Source organism: Panulirus ornatus, chromosome 19 (genome assembly GCF_036320965.1).
Source record: "Panulirus ornatus isolate Po-2019 chromosome 19, ASM3632096v1, whole genome shotgun sequence".
Taxonomy (NCBI): domain Eukaryota; kingdom Metazoa; phylum Arthropoda; class Malacostraca; order Decapoda; family Palinuridae; genus Panulirus; species Panulirus ornatus.
Window position 1 is genome coordinate 50656020 of NC_092242.1, and position 17234 is coordinate 50673253.

Sequence of the window (17234 nt, forward strand, 5' to 3'; positions counted from 1 at the left end):
AATAAACAATTTATTCATTTCTACATAGGGTGTAGAGATAGTTTAGTGATTTATATAGTGAGTGTAGAGATAGTGTGTTAATTTGTATAGTGATTATAGAGATACTGTATTGATTTATATAATGGATGTAGAGAAAGTTTAGTGATCTATATAGTCGGTGTAGAGATAGTGTATTGATTTATATGGTGAGTATATAGTGCATTGATTTATATAATGAATATACAGTGTATTGATCTATATAGTGAGTACAGAGATAGTGTATTGATTTATATAGTGGGTGTAAAGACTGTGTATTGATATATATAGTGAATAAAGAGATAGTGTATTGATTTATATAGTGAATATAGAGATAGTGTATTGATTTATATAGTGGGTGCAGAAATAGTCTATTGATCTATAGTGTGACTTGGTAAGTCGTGTATTGGTGTTTGCTGAGGCAAGATGATAACTATATGATCTATAGTTAAGCAAGAAAGATAACATGTTATCTGTAAAGAGACAAGGAAGAGGCTTTGCTGCTCCAATGTATCATCGGACAGGTAGTTTACCACGGCAGGTACTGATAACAGTCTTATTGCTGTGTTCACCAGTGATCGCATATCTCTCTATATGTCTGCTTGTTCATACATCTGTCTATATGTCTGCTTGTTCATATACCTGTCTATATGTCTGCTTGTTCATACATCTGTCTATATGTCTGCTTGTTCATATACCTGTCTATATGTCTGCTTGTTCATACATCTGTCTATATGTCTGCTTGTTCATATACCTGTCTATATGTCTGCTTGTTCATACATCTGTCTATATGTCTGCTTGTTCATATACCTGTCTATATGTCTGCTTGTTCATATACCTGTCTATATGTCTGCTTGTTCATGCATCTGTCTACATATCTGCTTGTTCACATACCTGTCTATATGTCTGCTTGTTCATATATCTGTCTATATGTCTGCTTGTTCATATCCTGTCTATATGTCTGCTTGTTCATACATCTGTCTATATGTACGCTTGTTCATACATCTGTCTATATTTCTGCTTGTACATATACCTGTCTATATGTCTGCTTGTTCATATACCTGTCTATATGTCTGCTTGTTCATGCATCTGTCTACATATCTGCTTGTTCACATACCTGTCTATATGTCTGCTTGTTCATACATTTGTCTATATGTCTGCTTGTTCATATACCTGTCTATATGTCTGCTTGTTCATATACCTGTCTATATGTCTGCTTGTTCATACATTTGTCTATATGTCTGCTTGTTCATATACCTGTCTATATGTCTGCTTGTTCATACATTTGTCTATATGTCTGCCTGTTCATATACCTGTCTATATGTCTGCTTGTTCATATACCTGTCTACGTGTCTGCTTGTTCATACATCTGTCTGTATGTCTCCTCGTTCATATACCTGTCTATGTGTCTGCTTGCTTATATACCTGTCTATATGTCTGCTTGTTCATATAGCTCTCTATATGTCTGCTTGTTCATATACCTGTCTATATGTCTGCTTGTTCATACATTTGTCTATATGTCTGCTCGTTCATACATCTGTCTATATGTCTCCTCGTTCATATACCTGTCTATGTGTCTGCTTGCTCATATACCTGTCTATATGTCTGCTTGTTCATACATCTGTGTCTATGTCTGCTTGTTCATACATCTGTCTATATGTCTACTTGTTCATATACCTGTCTATATGTCTGCTTGTTCATATACCTGTCTATGTGTCTGCTTGTTCATACATCTGTCTATATGTCTGCTTGTTCATTTACCTGTCTATATGTCTGCTTGTTCATACATCTGTCTATATGTCTGCTTGTTCATATACCTGTCTATATATCTGCTTGTTTATATACCTGTCTATTTGTCTGCTTGTTCATATACCTGTCTATTTGTCTGCTTGTTCATACATCTGTCTATACGTCTGCTTGTTCATATACCTGTCTATATGTCTGCTTGTTCATATACCTCTCTATATGTCTGCTTGTTCATATACCTGTCTATATGTCTGCTTGTTCATATACTTGTCTATATGTCTGCTTGTTCATACATCTGTCTATATGTCTGCTTGTTCATATAACTGTCTATATGTCTGCTTGTTCATATACCTGTCTATATGTCTGCTTGTTCATATATCTGTCTATATGTCTGCTTGTTCATATAACTGTCTATATATCTGCTTGTTCATATACCTGTCTATATGTCTGCTTGTTCATACATCTGTCTATATGTCTGCTTGTTCATATAACTATCCATATGTCTGCTTGTTCATATACCTGTCTATATGTCTGCTTGTTCATATACCTGTCTGTATGTCTGCTTGTTCATATATCTGTCTATATGTCTGCTTGTTCATATACCTGTCTATATGCCTGCTTGTTCATACTTCTGTCTATATGTCTGCTTGTTCAATTAACTGTCTATATGTCTGCTTGTTCATACATCTGTCTATATGTCTGCTTGTTCATATACCTGTCTATATGTCTACTTGTTCATATATCTATCTCTATGTCTTCTTGTTCATATACCTGTCTATGTGTCTGCTTGTTCATATATCGCATGTCTGCCAAATGGCGTCCTAGCTTCGTCTCTTCGATGTATATCAACTGACTGTTATATTTCTCTCTTTTGTCTCCCCTGATGTTGTGATTATTACACGAAAGTGCACTTGGAAAGTTGTGTTTCATCATCCCCGTGGACTCATAGGAATATCTTGATCACGCGCAAAATTGTGATCCTTTCCAATATAACTGTCTATATGTCTGTTTTTTCATATACCTGTCTAGAATGTGTGCTTGTTCATATGCCTGTCTATATGTCTCCTTGTTCATATACCTGTCTATATGTCTACTTGTTCATATACCTGTCTATATGTCTACTTGTTCATATACCTGTCTATATGTCAGCTTGTTCATATACCAGTCTAAATGTCTGCTTGACATGTCAAACAAGAGGATTTTGTTTAGTGTGTATCTGAAATACTCTCTGATACCTTCTTATCACAGTCACCATTTAACACTGACGGACATGTGAATATCTTCAAATTTTCGTTTCTAGCTATAACAAATGGGTTTTTCTGATAACACTTATTCGCTGTGTCAAACTCGCTAAATTTCATTCTGTGGAAGGTCGGTTATGTTCTAGTCTTACTGTTAAGCTATCCCCTGGTATGTAGTATCAACCTGTCCCCTGGTATATAGTATTAACCTGTCCCCTGGTATTTGATGTTAACCTTTCCCCTAGTATATGATATCAACCTACACCCTGGTATATGATATTGACCTGACCCCTGGTATATAATATCAACCTGTCCCCCTGGTATATAATATCAACCTGTCCCTTGGAATATAACATCAACCTGTCCCCCTGATATATCATATCAACCTGTCCCCCTGATATATTATATCAACCTGTCCCCTTGATATATAATATCAACCTGTCCCCCTGATACATTATATCAACCTGTCCCCTTGATATATAATATCAACCTGTCCCCCTGATATATAATATCAACCTGTCCCCCTGATATATTATATCAACCTGTCCCCTGATATATTATATCAACCTGTCCCCTGATATATTATATCAACCTGTCCCCTGATATATTATATCAACCTGTCCCCCTGATATATTATATCAACCTGTCCCCCTGATATATTATATCAACCTGTCCCCTGATATATTATATCAACCTGTCCCCCTGATATATTATATGAACCTGTCCCCTGATATATTATATCAACCTGTCCCCCTGATATATTATATGAACCTGTCCCCTGATATATTATATCAACCTGTCCCCCTGATATATTATATGAACCTGTCCCCTGATATATTATATCAACCTGTCCCCCTGATATATTATATCAACCTGTCCCCTGATATATTATATCAACCTGTCCCCCTGATATATTATATCAACCTGTCCCCTGATATATTATATCAACCTGTCCCCCTGATATATTATATCAACCTGTCCCCTGATATATTATATCAACCTGTCCCCCTAATATATTATATGAACCTGTCCCCTGATATATTATATCAACCTGTCCCCCTGATATATTATATGAACCTGTCCCCTGATATATTATATCAACCTGTCCCCCTGATATATTATATCAACCTGTCCCCCTGATATATTATATCAACCTGTCCCCTGATATATTATATCAACCTGTCCCCCTGATATATTATATGAACCTGTCCCCTGATATATTATATCAACCTGTCCCCCTGATATATTATATCAACCTGTCCCCTGATATATTATATCAACCTGTCCCCCTGATATATTATATGAACCTGTCCCCTGATATATTATATCAACCTGTCCCCCTGATATATTATATCAACCTGTCCCCTGATATATTATATGAACCTGTCCCCCTGATATATTATATGAACCTGTCCCCTGATATATTATATCAACCTGTCCCCCTGATATATTATATGAACCTGTCCCCTGATATATTATATCAACCTGTCCCCTGATATATTATATGAACCTGTCCCCTGATATATTATATCAACCTGTCCCCTGATATATTATATGAACCTGTCCCCCTGATATATTATATCAACCTGTCCCCTGATATATTATATCAACCTGTCCCCCTGATATATTATATGAACCTGTCCCCTGATATATTATATCAACCTGTCCCCTGATATATTATATGAACCTGTCCCCTGATATATTATATCAACCTGTCCCCCTAATATATTATATGAACCTGTCCCCTGATATATTATATCAACCTGTCCCCCTGATATATTATATGAACCTGTCCCTGGTATATAATAGTAACGTGCCTGTTGGTGATATTGTTAACCTATTCCCTGGTTACATCATCAACCAATACCTTTCCAGAAACGTGTCTTCGGTGCCCCGATATACATGACATACAGGGAGAGCGAGAGAGTTTGCCTGCATCTAACCAGAAATTTTGAGTCAGTATTCGTCAAGCTGGGAGACACGTAATTCCCAAAATCTTGCTTTAATCACACACTGTTGCCTGACTTCAGAGAAGCTCATTCCAGATTGACTTGGCGAAGAGATTATGTTGATATAGTTAATTTACAGTCGATCACATCCCATCAGAGAAGCTTGAGTTACTTTCCTGGCGCGCAGTTTATTGCGTCGTGTGATATTGGTTTACGATGACTGAAACATGGCGCTGAGGTTAATTACGTTGGTGGTGGTGATGGTGCAGGGTTGTGGTGAATGTTGGTGATGATGATGGTGCAGGGTTGTGGTGAATGTTGGTGGTGATGATGGTGCAGGGTTGTGGTGAATGTTGGTGGTGGTGATGGTGCAGGGTTGTGGTGAATGTTGGTGGTGATGATAGTGCAGGGTTGTGGTGAATGTTGGTGGTGGTGATGGTGCAGGGTTGTGGTGAATGTTGGTGGTGGTGATGGTGCAGGGTTGTGGTGAATGTTGGTGGTGGTGATGGTGCAGGGTTGTGGTGAATGTTGGTGGTGATGATAGTGCAGGGTTGTGGTGAATGTTGGTGGTGATGATGGTGCAGGGTTGTGGTGAATGTTGGTGATGATGATGGTGCAGGGTTGTGGTGAATGTTGGTGGTGATGATGGTGCAGGGTTGTGGTGAATGTTGGTGGTGGTGATGGTGCAGGGTTGTGGTGAATGTTGGTGGTGATGATAGTGCAGGGTTGTGGTGAATGTTGGTGGTGATGATAGTGCAGGGTTGTGGTGAATGTTGGTGGTGATGATAGTGCAGGGTTGTGGTGAATGTTGGTGATGATGATGGTGCAGGGTTGTGGTGAATGTTGGTGGTGATGATGGTGCAGGGTTGTGGTGAATGTTGGTGGTGATGATAGTGCAGGGTTGTGGTGAATGTTGGTGATGATGATGGTGCAGGGTTGTGGTGAATGTTGGTGGTGATGATGGTGCAGGGTTGTGGTGAATGTTGGTGGTGATGATAGTGCAGGGTTGTGGTGAATGTTGGTGGTGGTGATGGTGCAGGGTTGTGGTGAATGTTGGTGGTGGTGATGGTGCAGGGTTGTGGTGAATGTTGGTGGTGATGATGGTGCAGGGTTGTGGTGAATGTTGGTGGTGATGATGGTGCAGGGTTGTGGTGAATGTTGGTGATGATGATGGTGCAGGGTTGTGGTGAATGTTGGTGGTGATGATGGTGCAGGGTTGTGGTGAATGTTGGTGGTGATGGTGCAGGGTTGTTGTTAATGGGGCAAGATATGACTCTCTCTCTCTCTCTCTCTCTCTCTCTCTCTCTCTCTCTCTCTCTCTCTCTCTCTCTCTCTCTCTCTCTCTCTCTCTCTCTCTCTCGATGCCAAGCAGTAGACTACATCATGCCAGGTGGGTATCCAGGAGGGGGGGAACCTGGCAGGAGACAGCCCTCCAGTCCTTGCCCAACCAGCCCTCAGAAAACAGTAGACCTCACTCCTCATTACCTGACTCACGACCTTTGTCGTTCCCTTCATACATACCGTGTATATGTATGTGATGTGTATGTGATACATGGAGGTACCATGGGAGATGAGTATCTGGTGTTAGCAGTGTGAGGGATCATATTTTGAATATGGTGTTGGAGGGTCCTCGACCTATATATTCCTGATCCTTTCATCCATAGGTCTTAGGTGTTGCCAAGTTTCCTGATGATATACGGCCAGAGATATCGCCCCTGGGAAGCCATTTATGGACCATAAACTTGGAAATTACGCGGCTTACGGAGAAAGGCTCCACCTAGTGACGCTGTGAGAGAGTCTGGGCGATCCTCGTGATGTTGAGTCTCATTAGTTCTTATCCACGGAAGATATATGGACGTAAACTCCTCCAGTCTACCATACCACCCTCTTCTTAGTTTACTTCTGGCGCCGGGCTAGTCCTTCCAGTCTACCACATCACTTTCTTCTAGGTTTACCTCTGTCACCAGGTTCGTCTAAGCTGAATCTCTTGAGGAACGCAAGTTAATGATGAGATACACAGTTCTGAACCGAGTAGAGCTCAGATAAACAATTTAAAGAAAACGGAAATCTCCGCTGAAGGTGAGGCGAGAGAACATGGGTCAACAACACTTGGTGCTTGTATCACTCTTGTGTTATTCATCCTGACCTTTGTTGTGTTCCATCAGGTTAACTGAACAACTTATACATTCAGATTGATTATAAGTTCATTGAACAACTTACACCATCAGATGAATCATAGGTAAAATGAACAACTTATACGATCAGATGAATTCCTCAAAGCAAATTAGAGTTAGGATACTGAGTTACGAGGCATTGTAGATGCCCCTGTGAGCAATTGCCAGGTTTTGATCACTTGTACTGCACTGTAAGAGATGGCTAGGTCTACACTCGTGGGGACCCTTCTCTTGGATCATCATGAGATTTTTTTCAGTCTTCCCTCTACCGAGTCAGTATTCAAGAAAATAATCTGTCAGAATATTCCCTTCATCCAACACTGTTATACTATGAAAGTGTTTTCTTTAAATCGTTTCTTACAAGTTTCTTATTTAGCGTCTTGTTATGGTCTCTGGCGGTTCTACCTTTACATCATGTCAAAGGATTATTTCACTGTCGCATCATCATTTCAATTTAGAAAGTTGACGGCTGTGGTCAAGTCACTCCTACTCCTGTCTCATCCTTGGTGTGCAATCATGAAGCCTCTAACTTTTCCATGTAATTCAGACGATTCTAATATTTGCCAGAAGAGAGTTTGTCTCCTTTCCAGTTCTCTGAAACTGAAGGTCTGACGAAAGGGTCGGTACAGTGTCGACGACTCCAAAGTCCCTCTCATACACAGATTCCTGCAATTCATCTTATACTTGATGGTATACGTATTGAGGTCTTCTTTCAAGTGTTCCACCCTCATTAATTCACGTTTATTCGGACTGAACTTCATCGACCACGCATCAGACCAGCTTTGAGATGGTCCAGGTCTCCTTGTAAGCTGATGCAAGCCTCATCATTCCACACCTTCGTCGTGATGTTAGGATCATCCACAAGCATATTCAGGTAGGAGCCCGGCCCTTCTGCCGAGTCATTTACATTGATCAATAAGAACAATGGTTCGAGGACCGAGCCCTGAGCCATGCCAGTCGTTTTCGAGAAGTCTCCTCTGATATCTGTCCTCTGTTCCCATCCACTAACGTAATATTCTAGTTAGTCATCGAATATGTCTTCCCCTCACTCCCTCTACTTTACCAAACACATCTGTCACCCGCTATTTAGCAGACTAAGAACACACAGTCAACCAACTACTCTCGTTTGTCTAAATCAGAGCTCACTTTCCCATAAAAGTCTAAAACGCTTGTAATGCATGACCTCCATGTTCGCTCTCACTTAGGTAATTTCCTCTTTCCAACTACTCATCGATTTGCCTCCAGGTTATTTTCTGGAGTGTTTAAATAGCCTGTATTTCAGCACAATTTTCCGATCTCCTCACTCAAAGAGAGCATGATATTCATTGTCTTCCACTCCCTTGGTATTACACTCTCCTCTAGTGACATATTCACTAATATCCTAAGTGGTCTTTCGAGTGTACCTGCACACTTTTCCAGCACATACGTAGAGACTTCATGACCACCATGAGATCTATCTGAACTAGAGGCTTAGTGGTCGTCTGCTTAAATCATTGCTAGCGATTGCACTGCCTTCCAAAACTTCACTATTCCATGTCACTGGTGTCGGAGCTACAGTGCCTTCCATCTTGAATACGATTTTGAACTTCTCAATATGCTCTTCTCATTTCTCTACATCGTTCTCTATAGCTCTTCCATATGAATCCCGTAGCTCGATTAGCTGCTCTCGAACTGACAGTTTAAGTTACTTCTGATGGATTTATGAAGACGTTATAGATTATCGCGTGTCTTGTCCACAATATTCTTCTCGTGGTTTCTTTGCTCTTTCTTCCTTACGTTGCCGTCATTCCTCGCTCTCTTATACTTTTCAAGTTCTTGGCTAACTCCAACAGTTGCTCATCCTCTATATCTTTGTATTTTTCTTCTTTCATATCACCATTTTTATCCACAAGTAATGATACTATATACCTGCCATGTTTGAACCCTTCCATCACACAAACCATATACTTCCTGTTTGTTCTCTCTGTGACAGTGTATATGTATCTGTCCCTCTATGTAACATGAGTAACTACTTCACTATGTCTCTCTGTTCCGATGTTCGTCAGGTCTCTCTTTCTCTGCGCCGGTCATTATCCTGTGTTTCTGTTCCACGGTCCTAGAATTAGCTCCTGTTCTCTGTCTTCCGTTTTCAGCCGTCTATAAGAAGTGAGCTACGGTCATCTCATCTTGTGATCTGGTTCAGAGACGTCATGAGAACATAGATTTAACCATACTCTCTGAGGCGTTCCACTGGATATATATATATATATATATATATATATATATATATATATATATATATATATATATATATATATATATATATATATGTAAAGGGAGATTAGTCTTGTCGAAGACTTTCTCACTCCAAAGTACATCACTTCCCTGCATCCGATTACAGAGCAACCTCGAAGCTGCAGGAACTGCGTGAAGGGGTCCTGGGGATGTGTGATAGATAGATATATAGATAGATAACCACATGTTTAGCATCGTCATATGTGAGAGAATGATTCAAGAGTTGTAGATCCATGTATGATATCCAACGGTGTATCAGCTTAGGCGTTTACGACTCTCATAATCGATGGTTCGTGTGTTTCGAAAACCTTTACAAGTATTGCTTTACAAGTCTTGGACGCTTATTGCATATGTTTGGACTCAAATCATTTCAAACCCTCTTCTTCATAAGTATTGATTCAAGACTTTCCGATTCTCATATGAAAAGTAATGACAATTAATGATTCATTACTTTCGGATCTTTATAAGTTTGGTTGAAAGAGTTGTGATGAAAAATGAGATGGAAAATGCTCAGAAAATTCTAAAATACGGGTTGATTCCAGAGCGGGATAGTGGTGTGAGACGTATTGATCCAGGTGATTCAGGCAGCAGCAAGCTCTGTACTGTACCAATATCCAGTCCTCACGAAGATTCAGGAACCAGCGTACTTGGTCGATGGCTTCGGGGTTTCGGAATTAAATGGAACATTGATTCGGAAAAAGAAAGGACACATCGGGATACTACGAAAGACATATCAGGATACCACGAAGCCTTGGACTGGCTGAGGAGGTTCCTATCCTGGTGGAGGAGTTAAGTATTGTACCAGTAGGTGATGACCCGTAGTAAATAGGCATTACCGTCCCGACCCGTACCACGACCCATGTCTTACGTGTGTCCGAAGCTAACGCTCGCTCGCTGTAACCTCCAAACATAGTCTACATGTTTACTATACCACACCCCCATGATCCCTGAAGACTATACCCCTGGTCCCTTGTACCCCTAGACTCACCCCTTATACCCCGTGATATCCTCACCAGTCCGTGGGGAGTGTGATACACGATGCCGAGTCACTGGGGAAGCGGCCGCCCCAGCTGATAACGCGTCACCTCACACATCACCAGTGTTGCCCAATATCCCTCCAGTCATCGACCATTGCCGCCAACACGACCACAGGCAACACTGCAAGCGACCACCGGCACAGCTCATTCTTATCACCAGGGAAGGCTGGGGTAAGACATTCCCATCACCAACGAAGGCTGAGGTGAGACATTCCCATCACCAACGAAGGCTGAGGTGAGACATTCCCATCACCACTGAAGGCTGAGGTGTGATATTCCTATCACCAGGGAAGGCTAAGGCGAGATATTCCCATCACCAGGGAAGGCCAAGGTGAGACATTCCCATCACTAAAGAACGCTGGGGTAAGGCATTCCCATCACTAGGGAACACTGGGTGAGACATTCCCATCACGTGGGAAAGCTGAAATGAGATATTTCCATCACTAGGGAACGCTGAGGCAGGACATTCCCATCACTGGGGAACGTTGAGGTTAGACTTTCCCATTACAAGAGAACGCTGGGGTAAAACATTCCCATCAGTAGGGAATTATAGGAAAAGACATTCCCATCACGAGAGAACACCGGGGTAAGACATTACCACCAGCAGGGAGTACTAGAGTGAGACATTCCCACCACGGGAGAACATTAGAGTAAGCCATTCCTACGGGAGAAGTTTGGGGTAAGACATTTCTACTCCGCGTATGTCTGGGGAGTGTGGTTTCAGATGGGTGTATGTCCACTAGGGCAAAGTTCAAAACTGTGTTGGGAAGAAGACTGTTTCCCTTGTTACACTCTCCCGTCTGATGCTGTGGTCATCACTCACCTCTAAACCACTACACACATCGATTCATCGTATCTCAAGACCCATCATACCCACGACGCAAGTCCCAAAATGGAGACGCTGAACGCTTACTACTCAGCTGACCAACACTCTTCTCACAGAGACTCACTCACAACATCCCGCCCAGTGGACATGACCGGCTAACTGAGCACTGCAAGAGACTATGAAAGATTTATGGGAAACCTAAAGAAGTAGCAAGTAAGCATAGAAGGAATATAAATTTATATACATATATATATATATATATATATATATATATATATATATATATATATATATATATATATATATATTCATACGTATTCGTCTTTTCCCGCGTTAGCGAGGTACCGTTAAGAACAGAGGACTGAGCCTTAGAGGGAACATCCTCACTTGGCCCCCTTCTCTGTTCCTTCTTTTGGAAATCTAAAAACGGAAGGGGAAGATTTCCAAGATGGGAACATCGGTGATGGGGTAAATGGGCAAGTGATAACAGGCCACCAGGAGGAGTGAGTACTTTAAAGGACTATTGAATGTGTTTGATGTTAGGATGGCAGAGGTCGGGGAAGTATGCGATGTGAGAATGTCATGAAGAGTAGTTTGGTGAAGAAAGAAGAGATGGTGCAAGTCTTGCGTAAGATGAAATGTGGCAAAGTGGCTGGAGGGGGTGGTAACGCAGTTGAATTTCCAAGAGGAGTGACTGTATTGTTGATTGCTTAATTAGGTTTTTCAATGTAAGTATGAATCTTGGGGAAGTACCTGAGGATTGGTAGAATGCGTGGAAAGTACTAATGTATAAAGGCAAGGGGAACAAAGTTACTGTTGAAATCACAAATAGATAAGCCTGTTTGAACGTACATGGTAAGTTGTATGGAAAAGTAGTGATTGAGACACTGGTGACGCACAGAGGAATCAGACAGGAACAAAGTGGTGTCAGGAGTGGTAGAGGATGTGTGGCTCAGGTGTTTGCTTTGAAGAATGTGTAAGAAAAACTTAAAGTAACAAAAGCATTTGTATGTAGCATATATGGATCTGGAGAAAGCTTATGATAAGGTGTGTAGAGATGTGTTATGAAAGGTGTTGCAAATTCATAGCGTGGGAGGAAAGCTATTAGAAGCAGCTGTCATCAAGAGACCGAGGCGTGTACGCAGGTAGGTAGAGATGAGGGCAATTGGTTCCAGGTAAAGGTGGGTCTGCGGCATGCCTGTTTCATTTGATCATATGTGGGATGGTGAGGGAGGTAACTACAAGGATCTTTGAGACACGAGCAGGTATGCAGTCCATTAGGAGTGAGGAAGCCTGGGGGATGAGCCACTTGTCGTCTGCTGATGAAACGGCACCAAGGACAGATTCCAGTGAGAAATCGCTAAGGTTGGTGTCTGGGTTTGGGATAGTGTGTGAAAGGAGAAAGTTGAAAAGTAAAGGTGAATAAAAGCAAGGTTATTAGGTTAAACAAAGCAAAGAGACAAGAGATAGGGTGTGAGAATGAACGGAGAAAAAATGGTGGAAGTGAAATGTCTTAGATACCAGGAAGTGGGCATGGCAGCGAAAGGAACCATGGAAGCAGAGGTGAGTCGTAGGGTGGGTGAGGGGACGAAGGTTCTGGGAGCATTGTACCAAACCTACGGGAGCTGATACAGACCGCTGCAAGAACGGCCCCAACCCACCCACCGTGAACATTACTAATGTGTTGACTGGATATAAGCCTTCAGTTTCGTATCTGTGTCAGGTCTGCCTCAATAACTTCCACCTGTTAATGGAAGTCAGATATACTGCAGAGATCTCACGCTACTGTGTGTCGGTCCATCTCCTCCTCAGGACAATAGTTGTGATATTTTGGATCAACTAACTTAAACGAATTTATGGCAGTTTCCATTACTGTTTTCCATACCATTATTATTATTATTATTAATAATGATACCATTATTATTTATTTATCATTTCCATTCTTATCCTTATTCGCAGTGGTAATATTGATATCATTATCATTATCCTGGGCATAGAGAAGAAAGAATACTGCCCACATATCTCATGCTTGTCTCAAAAGGCGACGAAGAGAGGCGAGAGGTGGGAGCTTGCAACACTTCCCTCCCAAGCAAAGATTTTCTTCTTCATTTTTTTAGGTCTACAGACATCTGACCTGGACCATGGAACCCCTGCTGCCCGAGGATGGCATTCCTCCTGACCACACGGATGTTCCAGGCTACCGTCTCACCTGGGCAAAAGGGTATTCCAGCTTGTACCTCCTCATGAACACACGGGTGTTCTAGGCTGCCTCCCCGCCTGATTAAATAAGTGTTCCAGACTGCCACCCCACCTGACCACACGGGTGTTCCAGACTGCCACCCCACCTGACCACACGGGTGTTCCAGACTGCCACCCCACCTGACCACACGGAAGTTCCAGAATGCCACCCCACCTGACCACACGGGTGTTCTAGGCTGCCTCTCCGCCTGATTAAATGAGTGTTCCAGACTGCCACCCCACCTGACCACACGGGTGTTCCAGACTGCCACCCCACCTGACCACACGGGTGTTCCAGACTGCCACCCATCCTGACCACACGGGTGTTCCAGACTGCCACCCCACCTTGTGTAGTTATTCTTCTTCTGCTGTGTTTATCAAGTTCATTGATCACATTCGAGCAGGACCACCTGGAGGGAGTAGATCTAGTGACAGAGAATTCTGGAAGCGTTCTTACATCCCCTGGAAAGGATTCATAGCAATCATGTGTCATGAACCTCTCTCAGACCCTCCAAAATTCCAGCCCATCTGATCAGGCTATCATGCGAGACCATATCCATTGTTAATGGTCTATGTAGCTCTCTCTATACGACTGCCAGCTACCCTGGTCTGCCGCCTGGTTCCTCACACTAGTGAGGAATAAAAAAACATTTCTTGAACTCCAGTTTTTAAGGAAATTGAGTCAGCAAGTTGTAGCGAGCGTGCCCTGCTTCTGTTAATGAGGATAAAGGACACAGGGAAACAAACATCATCTACTAAAATAATAAAGTTTGGTACAGGAAGAGTACAGTGTGGTACAGGAGGAGTACAATGTAGTACAGGACGAGTGGTACAGGAAGAGTACAGTGTGGTACAGGAAGAGTACAGTGTGGTACAGGACGAGTACAGTGTAGTACAGGATGAGTACAGTGTGGTACAGGATGAATACAGTGTAGTACGGGACAAGTACAGCGTGGTATAGGACGAGTACAGTGTGGTATACGATGTGTACAGTGTGGTGCAGGAAGAGGACAGTGAAGTTCAGGATATGTACAGCGTGGTATGGGACGAGTACAGGGTGGTACAGGATGAGTTCAGTGTAGTACAGGAAGAGGACAGTGAGGCTCAGGATATGTACAGCGTGGTATGAGACGAGTACAGGGTGGTACAGGATGAGTACAGTGTGGTACGGGATAAGCACATTGTGGCGTAGGACAAGTACAGGATGAGTACAGTGTGGTATAAAGGACGTGTTTAGGACGGATACAGTGTGGTACAGAACGAAAACAGTGTGGCACATGTTGAGTATAGTTTGGTACAGGACGAGTACAGTGTGGTACAGGATGTATAGGACGAGTAAAGGATGAGTATAGTATGGTACAGAACGAGTACAGTGTGGTAAAGAACGGGTACGTTGAGGTTTAGGATGGATACAGTGTGGTGCAAAACGAAAACAATGTGGTACAGGACGAGCACAGTGTGGTACGAGACTCCGTGATGAGTACAGTGTAGTACAGGAGGAGTACTGTGTGGTACAGGATAAGTACAGTGTGGTACAGGACGAGTACAGTGTAATCCAGGACGAGTACAGTGTGGTACGGGGCGAGTACAGTGTGGTATAGGACGAGGACAGTGTGGTGTAAGACAAGCACAGTCTGGTATAGGAAGAGTACAGTGTGGTACAGAATAAGTACAGTGTGGTACAGGACAAATACAGTGTGGTACAGGATAAGTACAGTGTGGTATACGACGAATACAGTGTGGTACAGGAAGAGTACAGTGTGGCACAGGATAAGTACAGTGTGGTACAAGACGAATACAGTGTGGTACAGGAAGAGTACAGTGTGGTACAGGATAAGTACAGTGTGGTACAGGACGAATACAGTGTCGTACGGGAAGAGTACAGTGTGGTACAGGATAAGTACAGTGTGGTACAGGACGAATACAGTGTGGTACAGGACGAATACAGTGTGGTACAGGGCGAGTGGGTTCACAGGTGGCTTCATGCACTTTCACACAAATACGTGCAAAATTGTTTTCCAGTGGGTGATGACATCGAAAAGGCAAGTTACTTCATGACTTCCGTTGAGCTACGAAACTTAAATGAGGAAAATGACTTGGGTCTAGTAACTTCTGGTGACCCAAATCCAAGTAAGCAGCCCACAGAAGTAGTACTAGAAAAAAAAGAAAAAAAGGCTGCCAAAATTCTGGAAATCATCGGAAGGCCTTTAGATTTCAAGCCAAAGGAAATCTGTTGCTTATTTAACAATGTAATGTTGAGTCCTCACCGTGAATACTGTGTTCAGTTTTGGGCCACCTATTTGAGAAGAGACGGACGCAACAGTGTGCTGTGTCCAGCCACCAAAATGATTCCTAAAACTGAGAAACAGCTATTTTGAGAGCCGACTGAAAGGTCTAGATTGACCTGGCTCAAAAAGGAAAAGAATAAGAGATAAAGTAATACACGTCATCAAAATTGGCAAAAACTTCAATAACCTCGATCAAACACGTTACCTCAGACTAGATTCGTCTGATTTCGGCCGTAGTAATAGATACAAACTTGCGGGCCAGCGCTTTTTTCTCGAATGAGGAGAAATACTCTCTTCTCAAAAGGCCTGTTTATCTGTGGAATGATTTGCTAGTTAAAGCAGTTAAAATCAGTATCAAGTATAAAGTTAAAGAATAAATTTGATAAATACTTCGCTTCAAATCCACGACCGACATTATTTGCGCCCTCAAAGTTACACGAAAAGTTCGCACGATTTTTTTTCAACACCTTTACTTCTTTCTACTCTTACCACACTAATCTGTGAGTATCTGGTCTTTCACCATAACTAACAACCTCGTATTGCTTGAATTCCTTTATATTGTACAGTTCGAGTACAGTGTGCTACAGAATGAATACAGTTTGATATAGGACGATTACAGAGTGTTGCATAAATACGTATAAAAAGAGAACATTTACTTACCTCTGTTTCTGGTATTACACGGAATATAATTGTCCGTGGGTTTCTAGAGGCAGGCTATGTTCTCGCCCACAATATGTTTATTATATTTTCTATATTGTTAGTTCATTCTGCAAAGGAAACCTAAATTTCAGAATCTATTACAGTAGAATTTACGATTACAATCTATCTATCTATATGTGCAATACGTACATAAGTTTGTATCTAATATGTTAACAATTGGCATTACTAACACCAGGAACTGATTAAGGTGCCAGTCCTTATAACACTACAGTATATGGGTGGACAAGCTCTGCTGTCAGATCTGTACAGGATCGCACGGAAAGAACAAAAGATCAGACGAAACGTTTGACTGGGAAGAAACGTTTACTGGTCCGGTCCGTCAGCTGGTCTGGCGGGAGGCAGCGCGGCAGACCCAGCCCCGAGATGAGAGGCGTGGGGGGGTGCCACTGCTCGCTACACCGTTAACCATATCACATTCACCCGCCCCACATCTTCCTAACTATGAATGCTAAACATTATTAGGTGTAGAGAAATAAGCATTTAAAGGAGCGATGAAGCTTTGTAAGGGTGATGCAGAAGAGAGGGTGGCAGAGAAGCGAATAACCCGAGGAAGGAAGGTGAACATAGCAACGCTGCGGGAGTAGATGACGCCAGGTCAGTCTCGGGCAGGCTTGGAGGCTCTCCTAGACGGGGTGGGAACAGATAACTCATGGCAGACAATGTAGAATGGGTTCATTTTGAGAGCTGGACGTATCCAGTAGTTCCCGGTCGAGCCAGAACATTGGT

General features: G+C 42.3%; 1 protein-coding gene across 5 annotated transcripts in view; it reads right to left on the minus strand.

Moving 5' to 3' along the window:
* LOC139755494 (sodium-dependent neutral amino acid transporter B(0)AT3-like) overlaps positions 1–16840 on the minus strand; it is a 343634-nt gene extending 326794 nt beyond the window's left edge. For 2 of the 5 annotated variants that reach the window (XM_071673834.1, XM_071673830.1), the window contains exons 1-2: positions 16679–16832; positions 16449–16555 (exon numbers count right to left, since the gene is read on the minus strand). The gene's annotated coding sequence lies outside the window, so the exon portion shown is untranslated. Of the gene's footprint in view, positions 1–16448; positions 16556–16678 lie in introns of all 5 variants that reach the window. The other 3 variants (XM_071673833.1, XM_071673831.1, XM_071673832.1) reach the window with 3 other exon arrangements.
* Between the last annotated feature and the right edge of the window lie 394 nt (positions 16841–17234).